The sequence below is a fragment of the Schistocerca piceifrons genome, chromosome 7, assembly GCF_021461385.2.
Source record: "Schistocerca piceifrons isolate TAMUIC-IGC-003096 chromosome 7, iqSchPice1.1, whole genome shotgun sequence".
NCBI classification, from domain to species: Eukaryota; Metazoa; Arthropoda; class Insecta; order Orthoptera; family Acrididae; genus Schistocerca; species Schistocerca piceifrons.
Window position 1 is genome coordinate 175,409,113 of NC_060144.1, and position 9,381 is coordinate 175,418,493.

A 9,381-nucleotide genomic window follows, 5' to 3' on the forward strand; every position below is an offset into this window, starting at 1 on the left:
TTGCACCTTTAAAGGATATTTAGTGTGTTTGATTTTGTTAGTGCCCTACAATGCTAAAGATAATTTGATGTAACAACCAGAACATCATGTCTTTCCTAGAATAAATATTTGACCAGGTGCAGATGTTACTCTCAATAATGCACATCAGTGAATTGATTTCCTACTAGTTATCAAGAGTTCTGCATGGTCAGATGTCCTTGTATGGTTTGAGATTACAGAAGGGATTGTTTTGATGCATCAGAGAAAGAACTCTCCAAATTTTGTTTCACATATTTTTCCATATGCAATATAGTGAAATTCACACCTGTGTTTGTGACAGTACTGTGCAGAATTTAAATGCTTTATTCATACTGACACTACATGACTGATATTCAGTGTACATGTATTAGGCAGGCCTGAATGGTGTATAAGTTGCCCAGATTCATTTTAAAAGTAAGTTAATGGAATATTTTGGTTTAAAAGTACTTTTTGTTTAAAAAGAAAAAAATGTGCAACATACCATTACCAAGGTGAAGGAAGTTAAATGTCATAGCTGAAAAACTTATTTGTAGTCAAATGAGTTAAACATAACACGGATGTTGTCTCCGTCACCTGGAAATAAAACTTCTGCAGGTAGACTCCGAAGTTGCATTTACTCTGATAGTAACAGGTGACGAATTTTGACAGAATAAAATGGAGTTAAGCATGTTAACACATAGGCCTAGTTTGAAATGTTTTGTTTAAGTTGTTAACAGCATTGTTGGCAGGTGTGGTGGGATTAGCAATGTTTGCTCCATATTGCATGCATCAACTATCAGTGGCTATATCCCTCCAGATCAAAGGAAAAAATTTCTTGCCTGCTTCTGCTAGATGCAGCTGTATAACATTAGTTTATGGCATGTTTCAAGTAGCTGAGTGTACCCTCAGCCAGAGTGATCGACCCTTTGTGGGTTAGCATTCATGTTTTTCTTTCCATTTGTAGATAAGCTTGTAAGTCTTGTTGAAAATAAAAATTGATATAATAAACGGTGTCCACAATGAGACTTCAAAGATCTGAGAGGAAACACAATTTATTGATGAAGAAATACAGGGAACTCATACAGCAGCTCATCAAGTTTCACACACAGGTGGACTGTTCAGTACACTTGAACATGGGCGCCACGGGTAGCGGGAAGAATATCTAGTCTATAATCGATTTTGTGCCATGTGTTGTGGAGCATCTGTTCTGTGACAGTTGATGACAATTCTTATGCGCTGTTTAAAGTCTTGCAGGTCCTGTACTGGTGTTTTCTATACCCGATCTTTCACATAACCTCACAAGAAAAAATTGAGGGGGCTATGTCGGGCGGACGTGGCGGCCAAGGAATTGGACCTCCACGGCCAATCCATTGTTGCGGGAATGTGTCATTTAAAAATTTTCTGGCAGCAAGGCTCCAATGGGGAGGTGCACTGTCTTGTTGAAACATCACATTTGGCTGCAGGTCTATTACCTGTGGCACGGCAAATTGTTCAAACATGTCCAGGTAGATGGCTCCATCCACAGTCGGCTCCTGAAAGAGAAACGGCCCAGCAATGCGATTTATCGTCAAACTACACCACACATTAACTTTCAGACTGTCGAGCATGTGTTACCTAGGTGCATGTGGATTTTCGGACCCCCAGATGCGCACATTGACGCCTGACACGTGAAAAGTTGCCTCGTCAGTAATCATCACGTGTGATAAAAATGTCTCGTCCGTGGCAGTGCGATGTAACATGACACATGTAAATTCTTCTCGCTTTGGTCATTCATCGCGCTTGATTTCTTGCACAACCTGCACTATATATGTGTACAAACGTAATCGCTGATGAAGCACTTTGTGCACTGTTGAACGTTTCATACGAAGTTCTTGTGCTGACTGCTGCACTTGTTCCACATGATGTTCGCTGATCCCAGGCTTACCACCACCATGCTCTTTCGCAACACTCCCAATAAAAAAAAACTGATCACACCACTTCTTTATAGTCTTGAACGATGGGATTGCTTTGTTGTAAACTCGATGAAAGTTTCTTTGCACATGGGTCGCAGATTTTCTCTCTCCATACCACCAGACTACTTGTGCACACTCCTTCATATCCTCCATTTTGGTAAAACAATTGATTGCGGTTCCACTGCGGCTACTTAGTGTATCAAATTTTGCACACTACAAACTTGTTGAGTTGCTGTCTGCCCCTTCAGGATTCACAGGTCCACCATCTGAAATGAGAAAGATATAGGATATTAAAATGTTGGAGTCTAATTGTGGACACCCTGTATAATGAAATTTGTTGATATGAGAGTTGACACTGTAACATAAAACTTTTAAAAAAATGTTATGTTTTGTGAGTGCCTACATACCTGCTTATAAGTGCAATTGGGAACTTTCTTGTCCCAGAATAAACGTTAATCCTATCATCAGGTTCTTACATGTTCGAATTCACATATTTTAATGAAGTTGTCAGACCTTGTCAACAGTAAAAGTTTAAAAATTGGCTTTTTTTAAAAGGGTAACATTGAAGAGTAACTTGTTTCCTTCAGTGGTAATATCGACCTCCTAAATATTGTCAGTGTTTCCATTAATCCATATGCATTTGCCTAAAGAAGATATAGGTCTAATTTATAATCATTGCTTATAGGGGTAACAACGAATTTAAATTCATAGTCAGTCTTGGACAGTCACTGTTAAGTGTTCAGTTTATTGCAGAAGATTTGGATTGAGATTCGTATTTTAACTATAAAGAATGGACACAGTAGGCTATTACATTTATTAGATAGTAAAATTAAAGAATAGTGTCAGTTTGAATAGATAAAATGAAACCATAACTACATAAAAAATTGAACTGCAGTGCCTAGACAGTAATAAAGGTCTCCATTTGCAAGATGGTATGTAGATGTTAATGAAACCTTAGTAGTAAATTTGTTAATGAAAAATATGTACTCTCTAAATTGACTAGGATACAGGATATGGAATAACAAAGAGAAGCTGCAGCTGAATCTCTGGTTTCTTGTTTATTCTCTTTGCAAAGAGAGAAACTAATAACAAATAGACCTTTCAGGTACAAAAAGAAAATTGCTGTGAGCCCTGGTAAAGCTGCTTCAGCTGTTCATGCATTGAACATTGGTCCAAAATCATTCAAAAGGTCATCAAATCAAAATATCTGCACTTCATAAAAAGTTCACATTGTCTGCCAGTACAAATAATACAAACTATCCTCAGCCTAGTTGTTCAAAATCCTTGATGCAATGAAATTGCTAGACACTCTGGAAACTGACTAAAGTGATTTTGATTCTTCTGACAATCCTATTATTGAAGATTTGCATCTCATTGTAGGTTTATATTCTTCAAAAAGTTGATACAAAGGAAAAGGTACTGCTGACACAGTAAAGATGGGTCTGGTACTACAAGGTGTTAAACTGAATTTGTGCAAGAGCAGAACTGTCAAGGAGAGTGAATACTGTTGGCAGAGATAGCAGTAGAAGTGCATTCAGGTGTTAGTAGCTTGTCCGTAATGTGCTGCAGTTGGTAACTGTGCTGTGAATGAGGGGAAGTGATCATGATAGGCAAGTATGTTGATGGGTGAGATGGTGGAACCAATGAGAAATTGGTAATAATAATAATAGCTTTATTCAACATCGAATGGTACACTGCACATGTACAAGGAAACAGTAATGACTAAAGTTATTTGTACAAAACACATTCTTCTGAATACGTCATTAATTTACAACAAAATTACAATAAGATGTTTACTGATTTCTATTCACATAACTTCACAAAGCATTTGTTGTTCTTCATACAAGTATGGTACTCTTCTAATATGTAGAAAGGGTTGTACTAAAAATTTCTTAAGCTGATGTTTCAGTTTAATTGTAGGAAGAGCCATGACTGCACTAGGCAGTGCATTAACTAATTTTATACCTGCATACTGAGGCCCCTTTTCGTAAAGTGCTGTTCTATGGCTGCCAATGTAAAATCTTTTTTTGTTTCTAGTATTGTGCTGGTGGAATTCTGAACAAGTGTTTGGGTGCAGTCTTTTCACAAGCAATATGGCTTTTAGAATGTATGTGTTTATAACAGTTAACACCCCTGTTTTTGGAAACAAGTTGCAACAAGATTCCCTATATTTGGCTCCACAGATTCTCACACCCTGTTTTTGAAGAATGAGTAACTTATCTAGATTAGCTTGGTTGTTGCTGCTGCCCCCCCCCCCCCCCCCCAATTTCAATACTGTAATTCAAGTGGGAGGAGAAAACTGCTTGGTATGAAGTCTTTAGGACTACAGTGTCTTTACAGAACTTGCTAATAGTACTGATTGCATATATATTTTTTGACATCTTAAGTTGCTAGGGAGTCAATATGTGTGTCCCATTGCAGGTTGCTTTGGATTGTTACGCCAAGGAATTTTTTCACGTGATGTGAAGTGTACGAAGTGGCGGTGTGATGGAATATATTGCTCACAATGCTGTCAGATAAAAGAGAATATACTATAAATTTTAAATTCTACCCTTAGATCCTGCAAAACCACCACCTCAGAAATTGTGACCCCACAACCTCTTTGAAATTATCACTGGGCTATGCTACAGCCAGTTTCCCTCCAATCACATTAGTTGGCGTTCCCGGCTCAAAACAAAGAACAACATTTTTAATTTGAATATCCCAAGAAATTGTTGTATTCTGATAAACATATAAGAAATTCTCACAAAAATCGGTAAACAATGTAATAACCAGATAATCGTCACCCGTGCACTATCTGTCAATAATGAAGGTAATAAATCTTATCTTCCTCCAAAACAAATCATTGATTGGTGATTCTGGTTTGCTACTGTATACTACTACCTGATAGGCTATGACTCAACTGAAACAAGTTGCGAGCAGCATGCAGCTGAAGAATTGCAGACACCATAACGCACTTCAATCAGTTTCTTAGTACTGTGTTTGTGTACAAGAGGTGGTAAGTGTTGATGATTTTTAGTTTTTTTATGCTAATTTATTAAAAGTATTTCAATGTACAATAAAACTTCTACTTCAGTGGTATTTATGTAATTGAATCGTCTTTGCATAATCATTAAACGAATTATTCACGTGCATGAACTATTTGATACATAGTTGGCTTTGAAGTAATGAAAGTGCAAGTCTTGGAGGGAAATTTTTGTCAAAAACTGAAGTCTGTCACATGAATTGCTTTTTTATTTTTTAAATAAATTGCTATGTAATAATCAGTGCAATTTTGAAATAGGGTGTTGACACCCTAGTGGAGTTAGAAATGCAGTATTTTCCACATTCATCTTGCTCACCATATCATCCCTACCATGTCTGCTCTAGCATATTTTTTTATTGAACATGCCACCTTTCTCTAAATCTGTTGTCCTGTATTACTGATGCTATACCACATCATTACATCATTCCCTTTGCTGGGCATAGGGTAGTACTTAATTTGAATACACAGCTGAAATCTTTCCTGTCTAAGTAATGGGTGATTTGGACACACATACAAGAATGGTTCAGTATTAACAGGCATATGAACAGCTTAAATAGTCGGAAAGAACTTTGTGGACAGGCTTGTATTCGGAAAGAACTTTGTGGACAGGCTTGTATTTTTGAAATGAGTTAAACATGACCTTAGGAGTGGTGATGGAAAGCAATCCAGCAACTGTTCTATCATCTCCAAACCATAATGTCAGACAAGTGAAGAACCACCTTCTTTCGGGTAATTAACATAAAGACCTAAAATCCTGTCTGTTACAGGCTGTAGTTTACACTCAGTGACATTACATGGTGGGTTTGATCTTTTTTAGGTGATTGAAACCTAACTGTGGTGGTGTTGGTTATTGAATGAAATACACAATTCCTGCACCACACATATGTAAATGGCTTTCAGACATATGGTCAGTCTACAAAAATTATTCCATTCTTTTTTTTTTATTTTCTTATTAATAGTTGACTAAATTTCTTTTGAAGACTGTTTGGAAAGTTTCGTGATGATCAGATTGTAAGTGACCGTGAAGACTTCTGTAGATAATGCTGGTTGTGCGATAGGTTTCATGTGATTGTTTGGAAAGTGGCTGTGCTGCCTATGTTTGGCATTGAAATTTGAACCTATTTTAGTGCATATCACAGATTGTAAACAAATCTTGCTTCTTTTAGTTTATTGGACTTCAGTTTTTCTATTATACTTTCTGTGCTCAGTTTTTCTATTATACTTTCTGTGCTAAAAATATTAGGTTGGTGCATAAGTTTGCTCAGTAGAGGGGTGGCAGCTGCAGAAGCAGCCAGAAATATGCTGTGTGTGGGGATTACATCATTGGACAGAGCATGGCAAGAAAATGTTTCTCATTTTAAGGAAGATAGTTTTAACATTTACTCCATGTTCAGGGAGACCTGTGTGTTTTGATGATGATTGTTTAAACACAATAATCCACATCTTACTAATGAATGGCAAATGTGATGGGCTGTGATCACATGCAACATTTTCATTCGGTGGGAAAGGTTTAAAAATCAGATGTGTGGGCGTCTGTGGGTATCTCGTGCTGTAAAGCAAAATCACAAAAATAAACAGGTGGCCATATGTGCCTTTCTACTTGCTAGTTCATCAGTTGGCTTGTAGAGAACACCGACCATTCTTACCCTGTATGATTACTGATGACGAGAAAGTATCTTTATGCTAAAATAAAGAAAAGGAAGGGATGGCTGAGCCCAGACAAAGCAGCATCAAGCAGCATCTCTATGTTCAAAGACCTGCACCTGGTGCAGCCGTGACAGTGTTGTATACAGTACTACAAATAGCTTCCCTGAGGTGTAACCATCACTGCTGACAGTCATCAACAACTGAGGCAGCTTGCAGATGAAATCAAAGAGAAATGAGGACTGTGTGAAGTGATGCTACTCCACGTTAACACCTGCTCGCTGTCTAGTAGATTGACAAAAAGCGCTGTACAGGAGTTGAGTTGGAAAATCATTCCGACCACCTTATTAACCTGTTAATGTGCTCTGATATTTTTGCAGTTTTCACTCTTTATTGAACGACCTTCAACAAACTTTCTTTCCAGATGAAAATTAGCTCCAAAAGTAGCTTGATGAACTTTTCACCTCAAAACCACATGATTTCTACAGTTACAGAGTCAAAAAGTTACCAAAGCATTGGCATACTGTTGTAAGTAATGGAGAATATATTTTTTACTAAAATCTGTTATGGGTATCTGTTTATTAAACTTATAAAAACTCGCCGAACCTAAGCACCAACCCAATACTTACTGGTATGTGTGCAATAACATTTTTATGTGATTAGTTGTAATAAAACATAAATGAAACTGTATATTTGGTTAGGCTTTACAAGGCTTACCAACCACAAAGTCTTATTCACTCGTCATTAAAGTGATTTCTGTTTAGCTAATGTTTGGCAAGACAGTTTTATGGAAGAAGCTTTTGTCTCTAAAGTAATAGAATTCTTTGAGGAAGCTTGTAGAAAAATGAACAGGCAGAATCGGTAGCAAGGTACATATTTCTGTGTGGTGTAAAGTTAAAGTGACCCACTTCAATAAACTTCAGTCATTCTTATGGAGTGTATGTAAATTTCCTTTCGTTACTGCTGATTAGTTTTGCTCTTTGGTGTAGCAAGACTTAGAGGAGAGGTCCCCAAGGGTTGGATCAAACTTGAAACCATCTGTAGGGTGTAGGTTATGATCACACCCTGTAGCTGTTAGTAATAGTGGTCCTTGTTTGCAAGTACTTTGTGATAAAGTATTTAGAGTGATGTTCTGGCGCCTTGAAAGTAGTGTTAGGCAGTGTAGCAGTACAGCATAATGATGTACAGGTACGTTTGTGTCACATAGGAAGTTGTAGGTTCAAATTAAATTGGGTGCATTCATATTTTTTATTTTAAACCTTTACTGAAATAACTTCAAACATTTTTATTCACTTAATGGTTCAAGTGTAATTTTTTATTTGTAATTGTCGCCATTTTAATAATTGTGTTAGGTTTTTCATGTGCTCTGTGTTCTTCTTTCATGTGTTCTTTTTCCAATTGGAATCATTTTGTTAATTTAATAGCTTTTGTGTATTGTCAAAACTTTAATTTTTTTCAGTTATCTTTTACATTTTGTCCATCTTCTTGCATTCATTATTTTTAGTCCACATTTGGTTTGAATTTTGTTTCGTTTGAAGCCTTTTGTTTAAATCTTCATTTGTAATAATTTTGTCCATAGTGCAACAAGAATGCTTTAAAAATTTGTGTGATTACCACCATCAAAAAAATGTTCATTTTGTAACAAAAATGTTTTTAGCACCTTCACACAGATTATAACTCTGTTTTGTAAGCAACAGACTGGCATTTTCAGATGTTCAAATAATGTCTAAATAAAAATAACTAATACGTGCATGAAGATACCAAATGAAAAAAAATGAGGGAAGAAAATGAGAGCAAATTACGTTGCAAAGGATTAGAAGTAAAAACAATTAAACTTAAATAATTGATTTAGAATAGTGATCAGTCATTTTGATTAAATTCAGGCCACCTGACGTAATTCAAACCCAACCAAATGGGTCAAGGATGAACCTGCTACATCACACTAGGGAAGAGTCAATCTAACATTTGAGACACTGGCATCCTACAAATTTAAGGCTCACAAATGGTGGCCCAGAAAAGGTCACAATTGCTGAAGAATGTGTAGGTGAAAGAAAACCATTTTTGCAGAATTCTGATTTATAAGAACCAAATTTGTTCACCATGTAGGCAATAGAAAAAAAGCTTTAGTGTTTAATTTCACCACTTAATTCATGTCCTTCGTGAATCGAACTAGTGTCTGGCCTGACGAAACAGACAAGTTTAAGGTCGTTTGAAAAAAGGACATGTAACGGATATTTGCTAGTATCAAATTTGTCATACACTGTGAAACTTGGATGCCTCCAGGTCCAGAGTACTTAGCTGCTCACAAGATGGTCGCAAGTGTAGAAGTGTGCAATTCTAACTTGAGAAATATAGTCACATGGTCAAAAAGGGATCTTGGAGAAATATAGATATGTGGTCAGAAAGGGATCTTGTAAGAATTGTAACGCTGAAATAACAACGCTAAAAGAATGAATTGCAAGCTTACAATTTATAGTCAGTGCCTTAAGAAACAATTGAAGCAAAAATCAAGTGAAGTTATAAGTCGAAAGTAATAAATAGTCTGAATAGATGATCGTGAACTTGTAAAAATCAGTGAATCGAAAATGAATAGTTTTTTTTTGCAAAAAATGTCAACAAACACAGATCGTTCGTGGAAAAAATGTAATGTACTATTTCTAACAGACAGTCATGGCAGAAATCTATCCAGGTTGTTCTGTGAGAAAAATTGCAACATAGCAGTGACTAGTGTAATGAAACCACGAGTGGGATGTATAAATGTTG